Raw genomic sequence first — 11,377 nt, forward strand, 5'->3', positions numbered from 1 at the left:
TAGTATGTGAAAATACAGTATATATTTGGAATGATTAAAGTTTAGTTTTATCCTCTTGTCAGTGAATCGTCTAATCAAGGGATAATTATATATATCTCAAGGCAGAAAAGTCCAGCAAGCAGAAACTTCAGGTGGTGTAATAAAATTCAAGAATTTTTTATTGCAGATAATTTAAAAAATCCAGAGTTCAGTAACAAGATGCAGACATAATGCTGAACAGACTATGCGTTTCGGCGGTAATGAACTGCCGCCTTCTTCACGGTCTCAAACAGTTTGGACCCTGTGTTGTCCGAGTAGCGTTTTGCCCATGTTTAAAGGAGTTCGGCGGGACGATCCCTGGTCCATGAAGTTTCAGCTAGCGATCCGGGGCGCCCGCTGACCCCCCCCCCCATGTCTCCACAGGCATTCTTCATTAGTCTAGTAGCTGCCAAAACCCGATCGTCTCTGCTACATAGAGGTGATCAGATCACCTGTATGTATCATAGTTGCTCACTTGCTATGCGCACCGACCACCAGGCAGCGCTATTAGGATCAGGCAGTGACAACCATACAGGTCTGCTGGAGACCTCTGGTTGTCATGCCAACCCATTGATGACATGCAATCGCGTGACAGAGAGGGTGCGGATGAGTGCTCCCAAAGGTGTATTTATATGGGTTTCCAACAAGCCAAGGTCCTGCACTAATCCAGGCAAGGAGAGTAACTCTGGGGAAAAAGTGTGACCGGATCGACGCTGGATGGACACATCACCATGGAGACCGGAGGAGCCCACACCACGCGAGCGTTCAGCATCCCTTGTGAAGCAGGAAGTTCAGGATGAAAACCTGCTGGTAAGACCAAGATAAATAATGCTGCATAGAGCGATCTAGTAGCAATCAATCAGGTAAAGTGATAGTGAGGGGTGTCAGGAAACCAAACCTTGCATGCGAAAAGTGCCAAATGTGACACCACCAAGTGACCAGTGAAAGGGCAACTGTGCAATGGATGAGAAATGCAGAATAAAAACTGATATGATAAAGTTGTAAAGATAAAAGCAGCTTAAAAAAAGTGATGGATAATTTGAGAAAAAATATAGTAAAATATATGGAAAAGTGTTTGTTGTGAAGTGTATACACTTATAAAAATGTTTTCTTTAAAGTATAGAAATATAAATAAATCAGTATTAGGATTTGTAAAAAAGAGAAATGTTAATTTATTGTTCATTACATTTTTTTAATAAAATATGTGAATAATCGTGAATTAAATTATTATTAAAAAATCCAATTAAATCCCAGAACCTGATATACTTACCGGAATATATGGGCTCATATTAGAATCCCTTATAACCAACTGGAAAGATAAAAACAAAGGAAAAATGGCAGAATAAAAAACAAGCACCAAAAAACTCATAACCACAATTTAAGCCCCAAGGGTGGTTTGCACGTTCATGACCGGGCCAATTTTTACAATTCTGACCACTGTCCCTTTATGAGGTAATAACTCTGGAACGCTTCCATGGATCTCGGTGATTCTGACATTGTTTTCTCGTGACATATTGTACTTCATGTTAGTGGTAAAATTTCATTCATATAACTTGCGTTTATTTGTGAAAAAAAAAGGAAACTTGGCAAAAATTTTGAAAATTTCACAATTTTCCAACTTTGAATTTTTATGCCCTTAAATCACAGAGATACGGCACACAAAAATAAGTAACATTTCCCACATGTTTACTTTACATTTTGGAACCAAAATTTTTTTTGTTAGGAAGTTATAAGGGTTAAAAGTTGACCGGCGATTTCTCATTTTTGCAACACCATTTTATTTTTACGGACCACATAACATTTGAAGCCACTTTGAGGGGTCTATATGATAGAAAATACCCAAAAGTGACACCATTCTAAAAACTGCACCTCTTAAGGTGCTCAAAACCACATTGAAGAAGTTTATTAACCCTTTAGGTGCATCACAGGAATTTTTTGAATAATTAAAAAAAATGAACATTTAACTTTTTTTCACAAAAAAATACTTCGGGTTCAATTTTTTTTTTATTTTACCAAGTGTAACAGGAGAAATTGGACTGGAAAAGTTATTGTGCAATTTGTCCTGAGTACGCTGATACCTGATATGTGGGGGGGAACCACTGTTTCGGCGCATGGCAGACCTCAGAAGGGAAGGAGCGCCGTTTGACTTTTTCAATGCAAAATTGGCTGGAATTCAGATCGGACGCCATGTCACGTTTGGAGAGACCCTGATGTACCTAAACAGTGGAAACCCCCCACAAGTGACCCCATTTTGGAAACTAGACCCCCCCAAGGAACTTATCTAGATATGTGGTGAGAACTTTGAACCCACAATGGCTTCACAGAAGTTTATAACGTACAGCGGTACAATTAAAAAGTCATATTTTTTCCACAAAAATGAGCTTTTCACCCTCAATTCTTATTTTTCCAAAGGTAACAGGACCCTAAAAGTTATTGTGCAATTTGTCCTGAGTGCGCTGATACCCCACATGTGGGGGTAAACCACTATTTGGGTGCATGGCAGAACTCGGAAGGGAAGCAGCGCCATTTGATGTTTTTGGCTGGAATTGAGACCGGACACCATGTCGCGTTTGGAAAGCCCCTGATGTACCAGTAGAAACCCCCCACAAATGACACCATTTTGGAAACTATACCCCCCAAGGAACTTATCTAGATGTGTGGTGAGCACTTTGAACCCCTCAGTGCTTCACAGAAGTTTATAACGCCCGTGTGTGAAAGTAAAAAAAATCCTATTTTTTCCACAAACATGATCTTTCAGTCACCAATTTTTTTATTTTCCCAAGGGTACAAGGATAAAGGCAGATTTTAAGGGATTCAGAAAGAGAATTGGAGGGATCCAATGGCTGGATATCCTTAAAGACAAAAATGTCCAGGAAGGATGGGAAATCTTGAAAAATGAAATTCTCAAAGCACAATTGTTAACAATTCCAAAAAGAGGGAAGAATAGGAAGCATTTAAGGAAGCCAGGATGGATGAACACAGAACTTAAGCACATGCTAAAAAGGAAGAAAAAAATGTTTATAAAATGGAAAGAGGGAGGCATATCTAAAGAAGAATATAATGCTGTCTGCAGAACCTGCAGGGCACAAATCAGATTATCTAAAGCTGACAATGAATTGAGGCTTGCAAGAGATGTCAAAAGCAATAATAAAGGATTTTGGGGATACGTCAAAAGTAAAAGAAAGACAAAGATGCTAAAGGATTTTTACAGGATGAAATGGTAAGACAGGATGTTGAGAAGGCCAAACTTTTAAATTCCTATTTTGCATCTGTTTTCTCTCAGAAAGGAAATGTAACATCAACTGTTCTTCACTGTCTTATTAAGGGAATAGAAGAATCCAGGATATCTATAAACAGAAAGATAGTGAGGAAACACTTAGCTAACCTAAATGAATTCAAGTCTCCAGGTCCAGATGAATTACACCCCAGAGTACTGAAGGAGATAGCAGAAGAAATTTTTGAACCGCTCTCCATAATCTTTGAAAATTCATGGAGAACAGGAGAAGTGCCAGAAGACTGGAGAAGAGCAAATGTTGTTCCTATCTTCAAAAAGGGGAAGAAGGTGGACCCAGGCAACTATAGGCCGGTGAGTCTGACTTCTATACCAGGAAAGATCTTTGAACAAATTATTAAACAACATGTATGTCAGTACCTGGATAAGAATGAAGTGATTAAACAGAGTCAGCATGGGTTTGTAGCTAATAAGTCATGTCAGGCTAACTTAATTTCCTATGACTGAATCACTGATTGGGTGGATCAAGGAAATGCTGTAGATATAGTATATCTTGACTTCAGCAAAGCATTTGACAAAGTATCTCATACAATCCTTATTGAAAAAATGACTAATTATGGAATGGACAAGGCAACTGTTAGGTGGATTCATAACTGGCTTAGTGATCGGACCCAAAGAGTGGTCGCAAATGGCTGCACATCCAGTTGGAAGAATGTCTCAAGTGGGGTACCACAGGGCTCTGTCCTGGGTCCTGTATTGTTCAACATCTTTATCAACGATTTAGATGAAGGATTTGAGGGTAAACTGATTAAATTTGCTGATGACACAAAGCTAGGAGGGATAGCTAATACTCGAGAAGAGAGAGAGGATTCAAAAAGATATAAATAAACTGGAGAAGAGGGCAGCAACTAACAAAATGGTTTTTAACAGGAAAAATGCAAAGTACTACATCTGGGCAATAAAAATGAAAAAAGCATATACAGAATGGGAGGAATAGGCCTAAGCAACAGCACATGTGAAAAGGACTTGGGTATACTAATAGATCACAGACTGAATATGAGTCAACAGTGTGATGCAGCAGAAAAAAGGCAAATGCAATTCTAGGATGTATTAACAGAAGCATACAGTATAGATCCCGTGAAGTCATTATTTCCCTCTACTCCTCTTTGGTCAGACCTCATCTGGAATATTGTGTCCAGTTTTGGGCACCTCATTTTAAAAAAGACATCAACAAACTGGAGCAAGTTTAGAAAAGAGCAACCAGAATGGTGACCGGTCTGCAAACCCTGTCTTATGAGGAAAGGTTGCAGGATTTGGGATTTTTTAGTTTTCAAAAGAGAAGACTGAGAGGAGACTTAATAGCTGTCTACAAATATCTAAAGGGCTGTCACATTGTAGAAGGATCAACTTTATTCTCATTTGCACAAGGAAAGGCTAGAAGCAATGTGATGAAACTGAATGGAAGGAGACACAGATTAGATATCAGAAAAAACTTTTTGACAGAGTGATGAATGAGTGGAACAAGCTGCCACGAGAAGTGGTGAGTTCTTCAATGGAAGTCTTCAAACAGAGGCTGGACAGACATCTGACTGGGATGATTTAACGAATCCTGCTTTGAGCAGGGGGTTGGACCAGATGGCCCAGGAGGTCCCTTCCAACTCTACGATTCTATGATTCTAAGTGCTTCACAGAAGTTTACAACACCTGGGCGTGAAAATAAAATAATTTTTTTCCACAAAAATGATATTTTTGCCCCCAATTTTTTATTTTCCTAAGGGTAATAGGAGAATTTGGACCCCAAAAGTCGTTTAGCAATTTGTCCTGAGTATGCAGATACCCTATATGTGGGGGTAAAACACTCTTTGGGCGCATGGCAGAGCTTGGAAGGGAAGGAGCACCATTTGACTTTTTCAATGCAGAATTGGGTGGAATTGAGATCAGACGTCATGTTGCGTTTGGAGATAACCTGATGTGCCCAAACAGTGGAAACCCCCCAATTCTAACTCCAGCCCTAACTGTTATGAATGAGTCACTGGAGGAGAAAACAAAAATACAAGCTAAGTCCAGAAAACCGGAGAGGTTGGTAGCTATCGGATTGCAGACCCCTGATCCTATACACCACAACTAACAGTAGCCGTGGGGGTTCCTACGGTGCCCTAGACCCCTCGTCACAGCCGGAGAACTACATAAGCCTAAAGAAGGAAAGGGGAAATCTAAACTGCCCCAGAGCAGACCCCAAAGCAATAGACAGCTCCCAACATGTATTGTCGGTGAAATACAGATGAAAACACAAACACAGACAGAAAGACAGGCTGAGCAAACGATGGGGCCCAACTAACCAGATGGGACAGGACAGAAAAGATGCTGGCTGCAATCCGCAAAAAACCCTACCAAAAATGTCCCAACCGTCTGATAGGGAAAAAGGCCCTGAAGTCGCTAGACTTCAAAATCACTATATCAGCACTCAGGTATATTCTGAAAACAGACAAAGAGATCAACTGATCAGAGACAAAAATGGAATTCAGCCAGTCCCAACCAGGACTGGCTAAATACAAACACCAAGGAAACCAGACAAAATCTCATGGAATAATAGCAGGGCAAAAACTTAGCTTTTAGTAGACAGGAACTAAACTGGATGCAAGAGCTCAGAGCAGAAAGGATCACCAGCAGCCCTGCACGGCATCGGCTGCCTTATATCCACTCAAATTCCACATGTCCAATCACACTCCGCCTGTTCAGATGACAGGTTCTTCCCATCCCAATCGATTTCACTAACTCTCTTCACCAGCAGAGGGAGTTCATCAGACATCAAAAGTGAAGGGGAGAATGAACTCCCAACAGTACCTCCCACTTGAGGAGGGGTCACCGAACCCTCATCCACGCCACCAGGGCGATCAGGATGAGCCCAATGAAAAGCATGAACCAATTTTTTGGCATATCGGATGCAGGGACCCAAGAATTATCCTCCTGGCCATAACCCTTCCATTTAACCAAATACTGGAGTCTCCGTCTAGCCAGACGAGAATCCAGTATCTTCTCAACCTCATATTCCACATTACCTTCAACCAATACAGGGTCAGGAGGTGCCACCACAGGAACTACTGGCTCAACAAACCTCTTTAACAGAGACTTATGAAACACGTTATGGATCTTGAATGTAACAGGAAGAGCCAATCGAAAAGAGACTGGATTAAGAATCTCCAAAATCTTGTAAGGTCCAATAAATCCAGGTTTATACTTTGGAGAAGCCACCTTCATAGAGATATTCTTTGATGACAACCAAACCATATCACCCACCTTAAACCGGGGACCAATAGTCCTATGCCGGTTGGAAAACCGCTGGGCCTTTTCCTGGGAGAGAGACAACTTATCCACCACTTGGTCCCAGATCTGGTGCATTCTCTCCACCACAGTGTCAACACCTGGGCAGGCAGAAGACTCCACCTGCCCTGAAGAGAATCGAGGATGAAACCCAAAGTTACAAAAAAAAGGTGACATCAAAGTGGCAGAACTAGCTCTATTATTTAAAGCAAATTCGGCCAAGGGCAAAAATGAAACCCAATCATCCTGATCAGCAGAAATAAAACATCTCAAATATGACTCCAAAATCTGGTTTGTTCTCTCCGTCTGCCCATTGGTCTGAGGGTGAAACGCAGAGAAGGACAACTGAATTCCCAGCTTGGAACAGAAAGTCCTCCAAAATCTAGAAACAGACTGAACTCCTCTGTCAGATACAATGTTCTCAGGAATCCCGTGCAAGCGAAACACCTGTTGCAAAAACAAGGGCACCAACTCTGAGGAAGATGGCAACTTAGGGAGTGGTACAAGATGGACCATCTTAGAGAATCTATCACAAATCACCCAAATAACAGTCATTCTCTGAGAGACAGGCATATCAGAGATAAAATCCATTGAAATATGGGTCCATGACCTCCGGGGCACCGGCAAAGGCATCAACAACCCACTAGAGCGAGAACAAGGATTAGACCGGGAGCAAGTCCCACAGGACTGCACAAAATTCCTGACATCACGAGACAAGGCGGGCCATCAAAAAGACCGACTCACCAAATCTCTAGTACCAAAAATACCTGGATGACCAGCCAATGCGGAGCATTGAACCTCAGACATCACTCTCTTCCTCCACTGGTCAGGAACATACAATTTTCCAATGGGACAATGCTCAGGTTTGTCCTCCTGAAACTCTTCCAGAACACGTCTCAAATCGGGTGAGATGGCAGAAAGAACTACCCCCTCACCTAAAATGGTAGCAGGCTTGGTCACAATAGGAGAATCAGCAAAACAACTCCTAGAGAAGGCGTCTGCCTTGACACTCTTAGTGCCCGGAAGAAAAGAGACCACAAAATCAAAACGTGTGAAAAACAAGGCCCACCTAGCCTGTCTAGGATTCAAGCGTTTGGCCGACTCCAGATAAATCAAATTCTTGTGGTCAGTAAGGACCACGACTTGATGTTTAGCTCCCTCCAACCAATGTCTCCACTCCTCAAATGCCCATTTCATGGCTAACAATTCCCGATTCCCCAAATCATAGTTACGTTTGGATGGGGAGAACTTTCGGGAAAAGAAAGCACAGGGATTCATTTTAGATGTTACAGGATCTTTTTGGGACAAAACAGCTCCTGCACCAATCTCAGAAGCGTCCACCTCTACCTGAAGCGGGAGTGAGACATCAGGTTGCCGCAAAACCGGAGCAGAAGTGAACCTTCGCTTCAGCTCCTGAAAGGAAGAAACAGCCTCCGGAAACCAATTCAGCACATCAGCCCCCTTCTTAGTCAAATCAGTCAATGGTTTGGCAATACCAGAAAAATTATCTATAAATTTACGATAAAAATTAGCAAAACCCAAAAACTTCTGGAGGGCCTTCAAAGAAGTGGGCTGAACCCAATCATAAATGGCCTGTACCTTGGCCGGGTCCATTTCAATAGTTTACAGAGACAAAATAAATCCCAAAAATGAAATCCTTTGTACACCAAAAAGGCATTTCGATCCCTTGACATACAGTGAATTCTCCCTCAAAATCCGTAACACAGTCCTAACATGTTCCACATGAGAGTCCCAATCCTTGGAAAAGATCAAAATATCTTCTTGATAGATGATGAAAAATTTATCCACAAAGTCTCAGAAAATATCATTCATGAAGCACTGGAAGACAGAAGGGGCATTAGTGAGCCCAAAAGGCATCACCAGGTACTCAAAATGTCCCTCCGGAATATTAAATGCCGTCTTCCATTCATCCCCCTGCTTAATGCGAATAAGATTATACGCCCCCCTGAGGTTAAGCTTGGTAAACCAGCAATCACCTTTAACTCTGGAGAATAGATCAGAAATCAGGGGTAACGGATACTGATATTTAACAGTAATTTTGTTTAGGGAACGATAGTCAATACAAGGCCTTAATGAACCATCTTTCTTGGCCACAAAAAAAACCCAGCACCTAAGGGTGAAGAGGATGGTCTAATATGACCCTTCTCCAATGACTCCTTAATATAGGATCGCATAGCCTCGTGCTCGGGTACAGATAAATTGAAAAGTCGACCCTTGGGAAATTTACACCCAGGGCTCAGCTCAATTGCACAGTCATAACTCCTATGAGGAGGCAAAGACGCAGACTCAATTCTCACTAAATACATCATAAAAATCAGCCAAATAGTCAGGAACATCATGCGACTGGGGAGAGGTGGAGAAAATAGGAGCGTCACTAAGGGCACACCGACAACCCCAACTCACCACAGACAAAGATTTCCAATCCAAAACTGGATTATGGATTTGCAACCAGGGAAACCCCAGAACGATGATATCATGCAAATTGTGCAACACCAAAAATCTGCAATTTTCTTGATGGTCTGGGGCGACCCGCATTACCACCTGGGTCCAAAACTGATGTTTATTCTTCGCCAAAGGAGTAGCATCAATACCACTCAAAGGGATAGGCGTCCGCAGAGGTGTCATAGGAAACCCACAACGTTTAGCAAAATCCAAGTCCCATCAGGTTCAGAGCTGCTCCCGAAACCACAAAAGCCTTAGCGGAAAATGTGGACAGGGAGCAGATCAGAGTAATTGCCAGAAGAAACTTAGGTTGAACACCACCCACAGCAAATGTGTGTGCAAAACGTTTCTCTCGTTTAGGGCAGACAGAAATAATATGAGAGGCATCTCCACAGAAAAAACACAGCTTATTACGCCTTCTGAACTGCTGACGTTGCACCCTAGACAAAACTCTATCACATTGCATAGGTTCAGACATTTGTTCAACAGGTGGCAACACCTCTCGTGCAGTTTTGCGTTCACGCAAAAGCCGATCAACCTGAATGGCTAATGACATAGAATCGTCAAGACCAGAGGGAACAGGAAATCCCACCATAGTATCTTTTATGGTTCTGACAAACCCTTCCCAAAGAGAGCTGCCAAGGCACCATCATTCCAGGTAGTAAGGATCGCCCACTTTCGGAATTTTTGACAGTACAACTCTGCAGAATCCTGACCCTGGCTCAATGCCAACAGGGCCTTTTCAGCCTGATCAATAGCATTAGGTTCATCATACAACCCCAAGGCCTGAAAAAATGCGTTCACATCATTCAGAATAGGATCATCAGGTTTCAGAGAAAACGCCCAATCCTGGAGATCGCCGCGCAGCAAAGAGATGACAATTTTAACCTGCTGCGCGGAGCTCCCCGATGAGTTAGGCTTCAAGGCAAAAAATAATTTACAATTATTCTTAAAATTCAGAAATTTAGACCGATCCCCAAAAAACACATCAGGAGTAGGGATCTTTGGTTCAGCAGCATGTGAATGAGCAAGATAGGCGGAAATTCCCCGCACTTCAGCAGTAAGCTGCTGCACACGATCAGACAATTGCTTAATCTCCATTGAGAAAAAATTCCCCCTACGGCCTCAGAGAAATAGAGGAAAAAATATACACAAAAAAAAAAATTCTGACACTTTTTTTTTTTTTTTTTTTACAATTCTTTCCTGCTATTGAGTACCCTAGAATCTGCAGTATGGCTGGTGATTCTGTTATGAATGAGTCACCGGAGGAAGAGAAAACAAAAATGCAAGCTAAGTCCAGAAAACCGGAGAGGTTGGTAGCTATCGGATTGCAGACCCCTGATCCTATACACCACAACTAACAGTAGCCGTGGGGGGTTCCTACGGTGCCCTAGACCCCTCGTCACAGCCGGAGAACTACATAAGCCTAAAGAAGGAAAGGGGAAATCTAAACTGCCCCAGAGCAGACCCCAAAGCAATAGACAGCCCCCAACATGTATTGTCGGTGAAATACAGATGAAAACACAAACACAGACAGAAAGACAGGCTGAGCAAACGATGGGGCCCAACTAACCAGATAGGACAGGACAGAAAAGATGCTGGCTACAATCCACAAAAAACCCTACCAAAAATGTCCCAACCGTCTGATAGGGAAAAAGGCCCTGAAGTCGCTAGACTTCAAAATCACTATATCAGCACTCAGGTATATTCTGAAAACAGAGCAAAGAGATCAACTGAACAGAGACAAAAATGGAATTCAGCCAGTCCCAACCAGGACTGGCTGAATACAAACACCAAGGAAACCAGAAAAAATCTCATGGAATAATAGCAGGGCAAAAACTTAGCTTTTAGTAGACAGGAACTAAACTGGATGCAAGAGCTCAGAGCAGAAAGGATCACCAGCAGCCCTGCAGGGCATCGGCTGTCTTATATCCACTCAGAAATTCCACATGTCCAATCAAACTCCGCCTGTTCAGATGACGGGTTCTTCCCATCCCAATCAATTTCACTACCTCTCTTCACCAGCAGAGGGAGTTCATCAGACATCAAAGGTGAAGGGGAGAATGAACTCACAAAACCTAACCCCAACACACCCCTAACCCTAATCTCAGCCCTAACCCTAGCCCTAACCCTAATGGGATAATGGAAATAAATACATTTTCTTTTAATTTTTTTTCTCCCTAACTATGGCCTCTTTCACACATCAGGTTTTCGCCGTCAGGCGCGATCCGGCGCTTTTGACAGAAACCGGATCCGGCGAAATGCAATGCCGGATCCGGTTTCCACCCCATTGACTTGCATTTGCGCCGGATCGCGCCGGATGGCCATGCGTTTCATCCGGTT

The sequence above is a fragment of the Dendrobates tinctorius genome, unplaced genomic scaffold (genome assembly GCF_039654945.1).
Source record: "Dendrobates tinctorius isolate UK_male_01 unplaced genomic scaffold, ASM3965494v1 ptg000063l, whole genome shotgun sequence".
Taxonomy (NCBI): domain Eukaryota; kingdom Metazoa; phylum Chordata; class Amphibia; order Anura; family Dendrobatidae; genus Dendrobates; species Dendrobates tinctorius.